Here is a 16,283-nt window from a genome sequence, read left to right as displayed (position 1 = left end):
TCTGCGGAAGAGAGACTCTCCCGCCTCCTCCGCGCCTCAAGGCCCGCGGGGGTGAGTGGGCTGCGCTGTGCCTCCCAGAGAGTGCACGGTGCTGTATCGCCCCTGGAACCCCCCCATCGCGCACACACCGGTGGTCCTTGGGAGCGGGGACGGGTCGCACAAGCTCTCTGGAGAAAAATACTTAGCCCCCAAAACAGCCCCTCAAAAAGGAAACACTTTTCGTGGCTGGCTCATTGAATAATTCCTGTCGAAGGAGGCAACAACAGTGCCTGTTTCTGGTGATAAAAGTCATAATTGGGATGTGACACTCACATACCCCTGTACTCTAAAGTGACTGCTTTGACTCGCCTGGAGTGTACATTGCTTGGTTTGAACTTTGCTGCTGGAATGAAGTTATAAGGAAGGACAGTGTTCTGTAAAAGCCACAGAATTGGTAAAAGGCATCTGCTCACCCCTGTATACTGCTGTGCAAAAACGCAGACGTCGGTAGACCCTATTCTAGTTGGGAAGTAAAGGTTGTGTCTCTCAGCAATAGAAATAAAAATGCACGTGAGCCAGATTATCTTTCATGAATGTGCTATCAGGCTCTTTCTCTGAACTACAGGCCAGTGCAGCTTTAGAACACTCACTTTCCCTGGCGCTATTCACAGGCTGATCTATGAGGCAAAATGAAGACATTGCAAGATATCACTCACCTCTGATGGTTTTTCATCTTGCTGCAAAAAAGGTAAAAGGAGTTGGTTTAGGTATTTCTACCTCCTACTAGCTATGAACAGCAAGGAGGCATGCAGCCAAGCCTTGCTTTGAGGGCTGCCCTGCATGGCTGCAGCTGACTTTGATGTTGTAAGTGTTTCTGAGAGTTTTGGCAGCCTGAAATGTTTTAACCTAGCTAAAGCAGGAAGGGAAAAGCAACCTTGCCCAGAATGTTGTGTCTGCACGTGGTAAAAATCTCACTTGGTGATGAACAGTTTGTCTCTGGGAAGATTGTGGGACTGGGATATGAATAGAGAGGACCTGACGGCACCCGTTACTGTCTAGCATTAACTGTAATTGTCTCTCCACATTTTGTCACTATAAAATCTGTGGTGTTTGGCTGAAATAATTTGTTAGTGGGCATATAGTGCAATTTTTTTTCCCCAGGTGTTTTAAAGACCTTTCAAACAATTTCAATGAGATCATGTTCAAGGAGAGCTCATGTCTTTCCTCTTGATTTTCAAGTAAAATGGAAGATTTCTTTTTCATCTTACTAAAGTAAAAGTTCTTCCAACACTGACTTTTAAAAGCATTCCTTTTGGTTATTTTTACTTAACTGTTTCTATATGAGCAACAACATCATATGATTTTTGAAGCTAGCTAAGTAATACAGTCAGAATTTCCAAACTGCAGTCACCACTAAATTAGGAAGAAAGAAACCCACAAGTTGTTGAATAAGTTTTAAATATGTTTGAATATTATTCCTCAAGGGCATTGTATGAACAGAAAAAATAAAACATTTACAGAAAGCTATCAGTGAAATCGTCTGTGTAGACACCTGTACATATCCAGATTTAATTAGAGAAAAAATCCTATTTTCTGAGAAAAGTGAGTTACTATACAACAGTATACTGTACATACCTACACATAACATGGCTGACATGGGTAAGTGATGGTTTCTACCATATTACTGTAGAAATAAGCAACATTGTCACAAATTGCTACCAGATATGCTACAGACCCTGTCCAGTCCAACTGGGAATTCATTATTAAATATACCTCTCATACACAATTGCTTACATTTTATATACTGTCTCAGTAAAAAGTGTTGCCATCTCTTGCTCACTGCTAAATATTTTTTTCTTTAAGAAAGGAGAATTGACTCCTGTTCTATCTCATCAATTAATTTTAAGTCATGACAAGACTTTACCCATAATCCTGTGTTTATCCAATTTCATTAATCTTGTGACCACCTTTGGAGACTTCCCAAACTTTTGAGGATAAATCATGTTCACTTTACCAATCCCTCCACTTCTGTAGTGACATTCTTCTGAGAGCTGTGCAGAATCATATAGTGGCTGATATTTTTTATTAATTCAAGTATCTACTGCTTAGCTCTGAAAAAAAACTGACAGCACTTCTAAGTCCTGAGTAAAGTTCATTGTCATATTGGTCTTTCAAGCAATTTTATGCCTTTTGAAAAACATTCTATACCTTGCCAAACCCTTTCTCAGTTAACTCATAGGTGGTTTCTCATATGGAAGCTATCTACCAATTGTTTTATTTCTTTTTGCTACTGTCTCTTAATAAAGTGTTATTTATCAGTGTGTTATCAGTTTATTCTTTTTATAATCTTTCTGTCTATACCTCTACCAAACCCAAACTGGCTAATCAGGAAAATAGGAGTAACTCCTTACTGGAAGTCTGACCTGTGTAGGCCATGAAAGAGATGCAGGGGATGCACAGGAAGTCTCCCCAGACATCTCGAGGGAGAAAGTTACTTTGAAAATAAAAGCATAAGACATTCAAAGTGCAGTTCACTGATTTTCCACTAACATTTGAAATCCAGAAATATCTAATCCAGAAAAAAGAACCCAAACAAAGACAATACACATGAATTAAATGAATAGTTAGTGAAGTACTGTGTCATTCAACCATATTAGGGCCAGTAGTGATCTCATTAAAATTTACAAGTCAAGTGAGGTTTGGTCTGATCAGTTATTGGGAAAGACATCTCTCAGGAAAATCGCTCAAGATGCTGCAAAGTTTTGTTTTGGTGATTCAGTAGATGGCACTTTTCCTTTTGGAAAAAAATCCTATACCTCAGCCAAGTGTTACAAATAGAATGAACTGTGCACACAGAACAGTGATTTTATCGTGCTGTTTTATTTATTCTATTTATTTTATGTGTGGAGTCACAAAGAGAGTTGGGAACTATGCAGGAAATCATGAGTAATCATAAAATGTACATGAATCACAGAAAGAATTTTTCATGAAAATCAGCCAGACTGGTAGTATCAGATATGTAATTGCTTTTAAATTTGGTCACTTGTCTCTTATTTAAAAAAAAAAAAACAACCAAAATAATACCAAAAAGCCCCAGATGCTTGCTTGCTTGGGAGGGACTGTTTACTACCGTAAAACCTTTATACATTTTCTTGTATGAGAATAGAAACCAAATGAGCACTTTACAAATTATATATGTAGACATACATCCCACTTCTCTCAAGTTGTTAGTATTTTAAATAGATCAATTAAAAAATAATTTGCTGTTGCCTGTGGAAGATATTTTGTTTGGAGTTTGGGCTGTTTACCAAAGGCAAAAGTTGCACAAAATCTTTAAATCAAACAGAACATTTTAAATCTGAATGTTCTGATTTATTTTACACGTTGTCAAAGAATGTCAAAGAGTCAAAGAATTTACAAAGCAAAAATATACCCTAGCCAAACTACTAATTTGGTGAATGATAAAATAAAACCTTAACTTATTTTGTATGGCTCTTTAAAATTTGTCCTTAAAGGAAATATTCTACATACAAGTTAGGAAGCACTACAATTTCACTTGCCAGGTGAAATTGCAAAAGCAAGCTTAGAATGATTGCCACAGGCTTGCGTATTGGACACGTGCTAATTAAAATATTCATTAATATCTTCAAAATTTATCATAAGTTAAAGTAAAGCAATGGGTTAAGATGCAATAAAATCACTAACTTGCATTCCAGGTACTTCTTGTACATAGGTTATTGTCTTTTGCACTTTCCATTCTAAAAGAACAGTGGGCTAATCTCTTCAAAGTACTTCCATACTTGACAGAATATCATGTTCTTTTCTTAATTCTTAAAAAATTTTAAACACTTATGATGAAAAAGGCACACTGGCTGCTCACATTCCAGACTGTAGAGTTGTAGTTCGTTTGGACGGAGGCTGAAATATTTTTCAGTTAAAGGAAAAAAAAAAAAACAAAACCAAAAAACATTTTCTGTGGGTGGCATGATTAAATGTCGTTATATAATTCCACTTCTTTAAAAAAAACAAGTTTTTAAAAATGAACCCTTAACAAAACTCAAGATCCCACAAAATAAACTTTGTACTTCTGAATTAAGCTGGCTCATTTCCAAACAGTAGTTAGAAAACATAATGGAAGTTAGGATTAAGGCAAAGTCATGCTTTGCACCAACTTCTTGTCCTACTTCTCCACCCTTTTTGTTCTTGATATTGATTTGAAATCATGCATACTAGATGTATGGCATGAAACTAGTCATATCATGCTTTTAGTTAAATGCACAATCCACACATATTTCTCATAAGAATGGTACCTGATTTATTATTTGTAGAGCAGAACCCTAAGCATAGAACCAAGCTTTTAAGAAACTGAGCACATACCTTAAACTATCTTATTCTCCTTTAGAAGTAAAAGTAGAGCAGAGTTTTATGGAATCTAAATCTATTTTTATTCCATGTTATTTGTAATGTGTATAATGAGGATGATAATCAAACTTTTTTTAAATAAAACTTTTCCTATCTGGCAAATCCTTTGTTGTGGAAAGAAATAACAGTTATTTTATCCTAACTTAAAAATACATATTTAAGCATTTCTCTATTAAATATTAATAAATTCTATCCCATGCATCACTTATGTTCAGTTCCTTCAATCTGCTCAGGATGGAGTGTTACATTTGTTAACACAGTTCAAAGTATGATCCTTATCATGTCTCTGACTTGGAATGCCAACACACAAGATTTACTGCAGCTTCATGGGGAAGTAAGTGCTGGAAGATAAACATGTTGAAACTAAGTCCTCTTTAAACCACTTCTGTTCTATCAGGCTTCCTTGGTAGGCTGTAAACAACCATAGCATACGAACCCATTCTGCATCTGGGATATTCCCAGGCATTAAATTGCAGTGGGCTTTTTCTCCTGTAACATTTTAACTAGTGATATTTCTCAAAAAATGTCAAAAGCTCTAAAAAGTGCACAAGAGAAAGCATTTAAACTATTTATTTACTCCAAGCTAGTCCCTCAGTACCTAGGCAAAGAAATGGAGCATGTTACTAAAAAATATGAGTATTAGTTATACCTATGACTTCTTTTACTTCAACAAAGATACAGTTTTCAGTGTAAAAGTCAATGGAATACTGCCTATGAGTTTAGTAGTACAGGATAATAAAATCAAATTCAGTTGGAATATAAGTACCTAGAAGTGATGCTGTATTGTGAACTTTTCGAAATTATGTGATCTTTGTCTATCCATTTTATACAATGACTTCTAACATTGTGTGAATGATTCTCTGTGGAATGCTTTGACTCAACAAAGATCCCCTGGATAGTCAAGAAACAAAAAATCTATTAATTTGATGTGGGACAATAAGAAAACCAAACTATATGCATACACAGCCTTGAAAGGTGCAAAAATGTATTTGCTCTAAAAGTAGGTACTCAGTACAATGTCCACTGCTTTGGTGGAGAGAATTAACAGAAATGGCCATCTTATTGCAAATCAATAGAATATTATAGGAAAAAATAGGAAATGATTCACAGAAGGAAAAACACGGTTATACCATGCTTATTACATCTCTCTTGCAAATGTCTATCAAAATACTTCTAAACTGTAGGAATAATAGAAGATAAAAAAGAATTTTTTTCTCTGTCGAATACATTCTGCATAATTACTTGGAAAGAATGGAATTTTTTTTCCTCTTCAAAATGTACGAGTATGGTGGTAAACAAGGTGGTAAAACTGAAAGAAGAATGTTGGCTGAATATGTTTCTGCTGTAATCCTAAAGCAATAGTTTATATAAGCCATTTTTTATTTCATCATATTAGCCGGTTTCTCAAACTCAGTTATTGGAAGTTATATACTAAATCTAATTTTACCAAGATTACTCTTTTGTTTACTGGTTAACTGTCAGCTAACAAATTGTTGCGCTTTTTTCCCCAAGGAGCTGTTGGTTGGTGTCAGATGCAAAGTATTTCCTGTGGAGGAATATTCTTTTACCACTGGCATTCACTTCAGTAGTACATTATTGCAAACATCTGGAGCACAGAAGAAAAACACTGTCTGGATTCTTTCCTAAAGTACCTCCATAAGAATAATCTGAGTAAGAGAAATGCCAGCTTAAATGAGTAACCAAAAGGAATAGAGTACAACAGGAAGAATACAAAGGTTAAAAAAAAGCAACTCTTTAACTTGCAGACCTACAGTGGATTTATAGAGCCTTCATCTCAAAGCCCACTCCAGCTATTGCAATTAAACAGCTATTTTTTCTGTGTCATACACCATAAAGCAAAGGTGAACATTCACACATTCAAGGCTTTCATTTTAGATTGATGAATTATCTATTGACAGACAATGAATCTCTGCCACTTCATCCCCTACTCCCCAGATTCAAATTATGTTAAAAGCCATGGTGCAAACAAAGAGAAAGAAGCCAAAAACTTAAATGGGAAGGATCCATTACTCACTGATGAACATAGTACTGAATTGTGTGGGTGCCAAGTAATCCCTTGAGGTACTGACTGTTGTCCAAGTGAAGGCGTGAGAAAGCGTTGGTTCTGTCCATGCCTCACTGAACTGGACCAGTAACACTACAGACCCAAGTACCCAGAGGCACTAGTGAGAAACTTCCAAATGATAGAAAAATGGTCCCATATTTCATTCCTCAATTCAGACACTTATAATTTTAAATCTGTGATCTTTTCAATATGCTAATGTCATCTGTTATTAATTTGGACATTAATGCTTTTCCTCTACGCTTGGGTTTTTTTTTGTTGTTTTGGGTGGGGGGTTTTTGTTGGGGTTTTTTGTTTTGTTTTGTTTTGTCTGGGTTCCTTTCCCCACCCACGACGTGGGGCGGCCCAGTTCTAGTTCCATTTCCATCTGAGGAATCATTCCGACGTCTGAAGGATGGGGAAAGGGAACTCCAGGGGTTTCTTCAGGGGTTTCTTCTGGCCCTGAGCCTGGAGGGGAGAGGTACCGTCCCATCCCCCCCCGCACGTGGTCCCATGGCCGGCACAGAGACAGCACACCAGGCATGGAGAGGAGGCAAGAGAGCGTTTATTGTTGGGGATGCTACATTTATAGGGTTTAGGAGGATTCACAGAGTAACCAATTAGAAGTCTCAAGGGGCTTACAGGAACACCCAATCACAGGAAGGGGTTAACAAGGACCAATGAAGAACACCTCAGGACACCTTCCCAGGACATTCCTGAGATAACACTACCGTGGGGGGTGTTGGGAAGAAGAAGCATGTGTTTGCAAAGAGACCACAAAAAGCCATTTTAAGACATGTTTAAACAACAGTTTTCCCATATAATGCAGGTTTAGTGCCACAGTTTTGTTTTGTGGTGGTTTTTTTGGGGTGGGATTTTTTTTGGTTTTGGTTGGTTGGTTGGTTTTGTTTGGTTTTTTGTGGGTTTTTTTAAACCAATATTTTTTATGAAACAATCTCTTTGAAAATTCCCACAATCAATTTACCTGGAATCAGTTATATAATTTCTTGTAGTCTCTCAGGACCTATGATCTGTCTTCAAAATGTCAGTTGCACCATGATGAATGCCAATACATACATTTTATCCAATGTTTCTTTGAGAAGTCATGCCAGGTATTTTCAAAATAATGTTTTCACTGAGTATCCAAATATCTGATCCATCAGTCATTCAAACAAAGTGGCTATTCTTGTTTACTTCAGCTTTGAATTTGTTCTGGAGAATTTGCAATTCTCTGCAGCTGTGCTGGGAAAATTCACAGCTCTCCTTCTCCCAAGGTAAGAACTATTGCCAATAGAAATTTCCAGAATCAAGTGTGTGCCATTTGCTTTCTTAAAAATTGCCACCAGTCTGTTATTAGATAGTGTTTCAGGAAAAGGAGCTCTGGATTATAATCTGATTTGAAAGGTACAGAAAAAACAACACATTGAAAATACATGAAAACCAACACATGAACAACTTTTGTCATGTACTTGAATACCTATTTTCTTTCAAACAATGGAACAGTTTCTGATCTTTTTAGCAAGCTTCAGGAAAAAATCAGTAGCACCCAGATCACAGAAAAAGGCAATTCTATCTTGTACTTTCTTTTTTTTTTGGACAGGATGTAATGTTGAAAAATTTAGAAAGAGAAACCAGATCAGACTGAATTTTTCCATTCAAATATAGGTTGCTTTTTTGACAAACCAAGCCTGTTAAAGCCTGGTAACCTGGTTAATGGTAACCACTTGATTAGTAGGTAACGTCATTCATGGCTAGGCTTTCCAAACAAAGATTTGGGAAGGGCTCTACCCACATTTGCTACAAGCGCGCTGGTGGCTAAAAAGGCCAATGCGAGATAGACAAGATCAGTTGCAAAAGGCACAGCAGAAAGACTCCTTGGATGGTATAGACAGGATACAACTCTTTCTGCATTGTCTTTGCTCTTCGATGGTGATCCTGAGTGTGTTCTCAAAGGAAGCAGAAGCGTTATGGATTGTGTGTCTCCAGGCCTCCCAGCTGGAGGCCAGAGTAGACCAGCGATGAAGATCAATGTGGCCAAGGCTGAGATGTTGCTTCAGGAAGTCCTTGTATCTCCTCTTCTGGGCTCCTCTCTTGTGGCAGGCAGTGGCAAGTTCACCACAGAGCACGATCTTAGGGAGGCGGTGGTCCTTCATCCTGGAGACGTGTCCTGCCCAACGCAGCTGTGTTCTCGGCAACATGGCCTCAGTACTCATAACTGCTGCTTGTTCTAGAACAGATGTGTTAGTCACATGATCTGACATGGATGTTTAGGATTCTACGGAGGCAGCGTTGATGGAAGCGTTCTAGGAGACACAGGTGGTGGCAGTAGAGGAACCATGATTCCATATAAGAGAGTAGACAGCACAATGGCTCTGTAAACACTGATCTTTGTACTTTTCTTCAGGCGTTTTATTTTGCCAAACTCTTTTATGGAGTCTTCCACAAGCACTGTATGCCTTTGCTAACCTGTTGTCTATCTCCCCATCAATCTTACCGCCCAAGGAGATGATGCTACCTAGGTAATTAAACTGCTGGACTGATTTGAACTTTGATTTGTCAATGGTGATATGGGGATGATGGAAGACTTCCTGAGATGCAGATTGATAGAAAACTTCTATCTTCTTCAAGCTGACTTCCAGCCCAAAAAGCTCAGCAGCCTCAGCAAAGCAGGATGTTAAACGCTGCAGAGCTGCTTCTGTGTGGGCAACAAGGGCGGCGTCATCAGCATAAAGCAGCTCCCAGACAAGATGATTTAAGGTCTTAGTGGGGCCTTCAGTCACCTTAGGTTGAATAGGCTTCCATCGGTACGGTATCAAATGTAGATACCATCTTCTTCATCGAGGTCTGCTGTGGCCCTTTTGAGCATCATGCTGAAAAATATTGTTAATAGGGTTGATGCAAGAACACAGCCTTGTATCACACCATTGGTTATTAGAAAGGGTTCAGAAAGTGCATCGCCGTATCTGACTTGGCTGTGCTGATCCTCATGAAGTAGGATGATCATTTTAAGGAACTTGGGGGGACAACCTAAACGTTCCAAAATCTGCCATAGACCTTTTCTGCTCACAATATCGAAAACCTTTGTAAGATCAACAAAGGTTGCATAGAGACCTATGTTCTGTTCCCTACACTTCTCTTGCAATTGTCTGAGAACAAATACCATGTCCGTGGTCCTCCTGTTGGTTCTGAAACCACATTTCTGAAACCACTTCTACTTTCAGGTAGAAGTTCTTCTGCTATAGCAGGTATTAGTCTGTCCAAGAGTATTCTTACCAGGATTTTGCCAGCAGTGGAGAGCAGAGTAATACCTCAGTAATTTAAACAGTCTGATTTAGTACCTTTCTTCTTATATAGGGTAATGATGACTGCATCTCGAAGGTCTGATGGTAGGTCACCTAGTTCCAAACAGCTCACCACAAACTTGTGAAATTTAGCATGGAGTGCTTGGCCCCTGTACTTCCAGACTTCAGGTGGAATTTCATCAACCCCAGCTGCCTTGCCAGTTTTCTCCTGCTGTATGGCCTTAAGAGTTTATTCCGTACTAGGGGCAGTATCCAATTCATTCTTCACTGGTTGTTGTGTAATGTACTGAATTGCTGAGTCTTGAACTATACAGTTGATACTGAAAAGAGACTGAAAATGTTCAGACCATCGATTCAGAATGCAGGTTTTATCTGTGAGAAGCATTTGACTATCTACACTGAGTAGAGGGGTTTGGACCTGGTATGTAGACCCGTATACTGTTTTCAAGGCCTCATAGAATCTTCTGTAATCACCCGTATCTGCGCATAATTAAATTTTTCCTGCTACACTGATCCACCACTTGTTCTGGATGTCATGGAGTTTCTGTTGGAGCCTGCTGCATGCAAGACGAAAGGCTGCTTTCCTTATATTGCAAGATGGCTGAGCAAGGTGTGCTTGGTGAGCAGTTCTCTTTTTCCTCAACAATTGCTGGACCTCTTGATTGTTTTCATCAAACCAGTTCTTGTTCTTCTTGAAGGAGAACCCTAAGGATTCTTCAGAGGACTGCAGGATGCTATTTTTAATATGCTGCCAAAGTGATTCAGGAGAGGGGTCTATGAAATGATCCTCAAAGCTGTCTCTCACTTTAGCTGATTGAAGATTGTTAACCTGGAGTCTCCTCCTTGGAATACCTCCCCTTTTAGGTTTGAACTTAAGGTTGAAGTTAAGTTTACAGCACACAAGCCGATGGTCTGTTTGGCATTCTGCACTGGACATCACGCAGGTATGGTGAACATCGCGGACATCACTCTGTTGCACCAAGACATAATCGATAAGGTGCCAGTGCTTGGATCTAGGATGCATCCAGGTTGTCTTCAGACTGTTTTTCTGCTGAAAGATAGTGTTGGTGATGGTGAGCTGCTGCTCCGCACAAAACTCTAGCAGAAGGTGTCCATTATTGTAGCAGTTTCCCACACTATGCTTGCCTAATACTCCTTTCCAGACTTTAAAGTTCTTTCCTACTCTGGCGTTGTAATCACCAAGGATAATGATCTTATCATTTGCAGGAACCTTTTGGCTAAGGTAGCGCAGGTCAGTATAAAATTTCTCTTTTTCGGCAGGGTCAGCTTGGAGAGTTGGGGTATATATACTAAAGAGGACATGTTGCTTGTTGTAAAGTGGAAGGCGTAGGGAGATCATGCAATCAGAATGACCTGTCGGCAGATTTTCAAGTTTAGGAACAATAGAGTTTTTAATCATGAAGCTGACTCCTGAGAGATGCCTTTCGGTTCTACTTTCAGAAAACTATTAGTAATTAAATTTATAACTAAATGATTAACTGACATTACCTGAAGGTCTGACATACAGTCTACAAGTCTGCTTTAAAGAGGGAATCCATTTGGTTTATACATGTGTAAAATTGTTTTGTGACAGTTCTTATGTATGTCCAATCTTATCTTTTAGCAGAAAGATAAGTCAGATCACAAGACTGCCTTAATTTCCCTAGAGTGTGCTCTGGTTTTATGCTACTGCTATTTGATTCTATGGTAATTCAATACTAGACACAGGTTACTGGGACCCTATCTCTTACCCAACACACATGCACTTCTGTTCCCTAGGTCTCAGTTGATACAGTCACTCTAAAATTATATTGCTGAATACTTCTATCTAACAAATAACCATACCTAAATTAATTTTGGTACAGGTGTCAAGTACCATATTTAGTAATTTGCCATATAAATCTCCTATATTGATTTTTTTTAGCACTGAAAAATGTTAAATTTAATTAACATTGAATATTCTTGCTTTACAAGATCTTACATAGACTAACCTTATTCTGAAAAGAACTATAAAAAGTGTAGTGCAGTGTATGAAAAGAAATTTCCACATATAATTTACAGTCTGAAAGGTGGTGAAAATCCTGGGTTTATGCATTATTTTATAAAGGAACAGCAAGCTTAGGCTGCTCTGGTATCCAGATCTTAGTAAGGGAAGAACAACCTGAATTTTCTTTGGCCCTTGCTATTGTTCAATCACTTAACATTTAAAGAAAATGTTTTGAAATTTTTTACACCAACTTAGATTTCATCTGGAGATAAAATGGTAAAGATCAGAAAGCTTAATATAAATATGTTCATCTGTGCCTCTCTGATAATTTCTATTATTTTTCTGAACTTGAAAAATAATGCATCGGTGGTGTGCCTGACAAACCAAATAACACCCATTTAATTTAATTTAATTTACCTTTGTAAATTTGTGACTTCAACACCTCTGTCATTATTTGAATTAAAAAACAATCAAATGAACAAAAAAGCAAGAGCAACAAAAGAAACTTCTTAAAACTCGGCTCAATTTTGAAAATTGTTTGAAAATTGTTTGAAGTTGTTGTTTAAAAGTTCCATAAATATTTTGTAGCACTGACCTTCTGCTTCAGAAGTTGTTTAAACTAGAGGCACTGGAAGCAAATACAATCGTAAAACTGTGTAGTCTGATAAAATGGATGATCAAGCCAACAATTTAGCCAGTTTACAGTTAGTTTGGCCTCCTTTAACCTACTACAGGAACCATTTCTTCTTTCTCTGTGAAGTTCAAGGGAGTTTTTTTCTTACTTTGACAGACACTGGAATATATATTCCCATTCCTAAATTTCCATGCCCTTATACCTTCTCTTAAATTCACACAGGAATCCAAGTTTTACAGAAATTGATGGGCTGACAACTTGCATTTATGATTTTGGAATGTAAATATTTAGTGTTTTCTTAGTAATTTGGTACTGCATAAAACAAGTAATCTAAGTACAAAGACAGATTTCTTTTTAAAAAATTGCATTTATATGCACAATCCCATTGGTACAGGAACCAAAGGGTGACCCAAGGTGTCAAAATCCATCATATGAAGCATCCTTTCTCCAGATTTATAGGAGGAGTGTGCTTGGATACTGCTCTGTTCTCCCAGGGTACCCCCAAGTCGAGAAATAAGTCCTTTTACTGTTGTGTAGGTTGCATAAGGGAATAATTCATCTATGCAATTTCAATCACGAGAGTGAGAAACAGAGACTCGTAACTTTTGCCTTGTTTAAGATTTTTGACATTCACTTCTGTTTTCTCTGACAGGAAGGATGTAATTATTGTGGGTGTTTATTGAAGAAGTGAGGAAAAAATGCATTTCCATTTCCATGATCCTCTCCAACGATCATTTATTCTGAAGTGTTGAAATTTTTATCAAGCCTGGGCTTTTATATGATGATTCCTTTTGAAGTTGGTAGGTCTGTTGTTATGGTGCAGGAGTTTACTATGGCTGAAATGTTTTCTGCATGTCATAGATGCTAAGTCTTTGCACTCACCAATCTGAGGAATAAAGGATGAATATAAAATGTACAATAACTAACCCAGCTCACGTTCCCTGTCAGTAGGAGAACAGTCCAGTGCCTGGAGAATTTTTCTTTTAAAGACCTGGATATTTTTAAATTTATACAAGGAGGAAGCATCCTTTATAAATTATTTTCTGCTTAAAATTTTAAAATAAGAAATGGAACTGTATGGAATTAAACACATAGTCTGTATTTTTGTCAGTTGTCAGATAATTTGGATACTATTTCAAAACCCTGATAGGTTCAAAAGTTGAAATAGCTCTAAAGTGAGAAGTCTGTCAACCCAACCAGTATTCTCAAATATTTGGTTGACACTTTTAATACTAAGTGATAGGAACCATATGAAGACTTAAACAAATAGACAATACTCATTCACTTTTGTCTGAGAAGGCACCCACTTCCATTCTTACACTTCTGCTTGCATTAATCAAAATGGTGACTTGAGAGAAAAAGCATTGGATCAGTTGTGTGGCAAGATGGGATACTTGAAATTTTTCAATATCCTGGTAGGTAATTCTTTGGAAGATAAAGTACTCATATTTTATTCCAGCTGGCACGTAACATGCTCCTTCCACAGTCAAGACCTGAAAAGGTATACTCAGTAAGTGTATAGAGTTTTCTTGCATGAGATACGGAGTCACTCTTTATGAGCTCTTATGACAGTATTGCTGTCTCCCAAAATTATTTTATTTTTTGGGTTTTGTTCCTTTTTACTCCATTCTCATTCAAAAGCAATTTTAAATACTTAGGGAGAATAATAAACCTTGAGGTCGTGTGTGTCCATAATGTAATAATTTTTTTGGAGATTTATTTGTACATTATCTTCTGTTGAGATAAGGTAAGACATCAAGAAAAAAAATTAAGATTGATTATATATACAAATTCTAATCTACACTAAAAATTGAATTCATACAGCTACAAAGAGTAAGCTATACTCTTTAACAACTTTATTGAACAAAAGCATATACTTTAGATGAAAATTATTTGCTATCTATGAATGTATTAAATCAAATATTGAATAGTGTACAGAGTAGTCTTTTAACAATGAGGAGCAGGTCATTGTCCTACTCTTGAGGCTATAAAATCATACTACTGTCTTCTCCTTATGAATATTCAACTTTTTTTCTTTGTTTGCTCAATGTCATACTGTCCTCTCTGATTCCTTATGGCATTTCTAAGTGAGGCAAAAGCTCGGAACAGCTCATAAGCTATTCTGTGAAACACCAAAGTGCCCCCCTACAATGCACAGTGACTCCTGTTCTCCCTTCCACAGTTCATGTACCTGGGAGTTGATGTTACAAAGGGTACTCAGGTAAGAAGAGACGAAGAGTGTCTTTGGAATCTGTTCTAAGGAAGCAAAGTTACCTCAAAGTCTATAGAGGTGAAACTCCAGCAAGATATTCAAATATATAACCTAACACCTCTGCTGTTAGATTTTCAAAAGGCCTTCAGAGAACTGGTTTTCCACATTTGTCTGATTTCCCAATGCCGTAGTTAATTAGACACTCCCTTGTTGGATATACTGGAAATTTTTTACATGATACCTGTGCCTCAGGACACTTGAATCTGTGTATTAGTGGAGAATTCTGTAATCAAGGATGTCAGTGGCAGTGATCCTCAAGCTTTCATGTCAAGCTACAGAATTTCTCATGGATAAATTTGTGGGCCAAACAGAAAACAGACCAGACCTTATGCCTTGAGGATACAGGTCAAATGTAGTACACACAAGGAATCCTTGATGCATTGCATATGCAAGATTTTCAACACTTCTTAATCAACGTAGAACAAGCATTTACTTCCCTTCTGTATATCCATGCAAATGACAAAAATCCTCTGTAATGGGCCGGTACAGATAGAAAAACCAGAGCTGTCCACAGATAGGTCTCCTCTCATAGATATGAGCTGCAAAACAGAGAAAATGTTCTGCTTCTGGTGTCTCAGTCCCATGTGCCATCTTTTTCAGGTTTCATGAATGCTTTCCCACAATAATTATAGTTGTGTGATATTAATGATTGTAATATTGCCAGTTAGATTTTACCTGCAGTCTGGTAGGGATGTTTACGTGCTGCTGCTCTCTTACAAGCAAGCATTAATAGCAAGTATTAAATAATCCTATCTTTCTTGCTCCCTTATTTTCAGGACTTCAGAGCTTATACCATCCTCTAAGCATCACAGGCCTATTCTTTGGTGAGAGATCTACATGTCACAGTGATGTGTTATCAAACCTGGTTGATGTGTTAGGCAAACCCAAGAATGTTACAGAAAGGCACAACAGTCACAAGCAGTGAGTTACATCACTGAGTGGAGGAACTGACCCATAGTCTCCAGGAGAGAAAGCAGCTGCTGCTGAGCTACTGCTGCTAAAGGAGTTTTCCAGCTGCAGTTTCCCTTCCACACAGGTATAGCATAATGTATGTACCATTGTGCAGGTGGACCCTGCATACCATTGCTATTTGAAACTTATGAAAATCGCACTGTGCTTCTAGTCTCTTCTGTTAAAACTGTTTGAACACTTAGAATAATTATATTTGTTATGCAGAGAGAAAATCCAGGACTGAGAATCACACATGTGTTATGATAAACGCATTTATTTGGAGAGAAGCCTACACCACTCTTTTCTTATCTTGGAAATTTTATTCTTAACCATCCAGGATTTGAAGAAAGGCCTTATCTTTTACACAGTCTGTTGCCCTAGCCATGGAGTTACACACACATGATTTAAGCAAGTATATTTAAGCCATGCACAGAATTTAAAGACAGAAAAACGAAGAAAATTAAGTTATCATGTATTAAAGGTTATTTTAGCAATGTGTTACATATACTACATGGGCATTGAGTAGAATGATGTGCATTGTAAAAAGATAGAAGTGATAATACACTTGAATTACTACTGGTTCTCAACCTTTCTAAAGACACTGTTATTTTCAACAAATGCAAGAACATATATTTGTTCTTAAAAAAATGCATTTATCTTTCTATAAGTATTCT

Source organism: Corapipo altera, unplaced genomic scaffold, assembly GCF_003945725.1.
Source record: "Corapipo altera isolate COAL_440 unplaced genomic scaffold, ASM394572v1 61286, whole genome shotgun sequence".
Taxonomy (NCBI): domain Eukaryota; kingdom Metazoa; phylum Chordata; class Aves; order Passeriformes; family Pipridae; genus Corapipo; species Corapipo altera.
The sequence above is the reverse complement of the archived record's forward strand: the minus strand, read 5'-3'. Positions refer to the sequence as shown.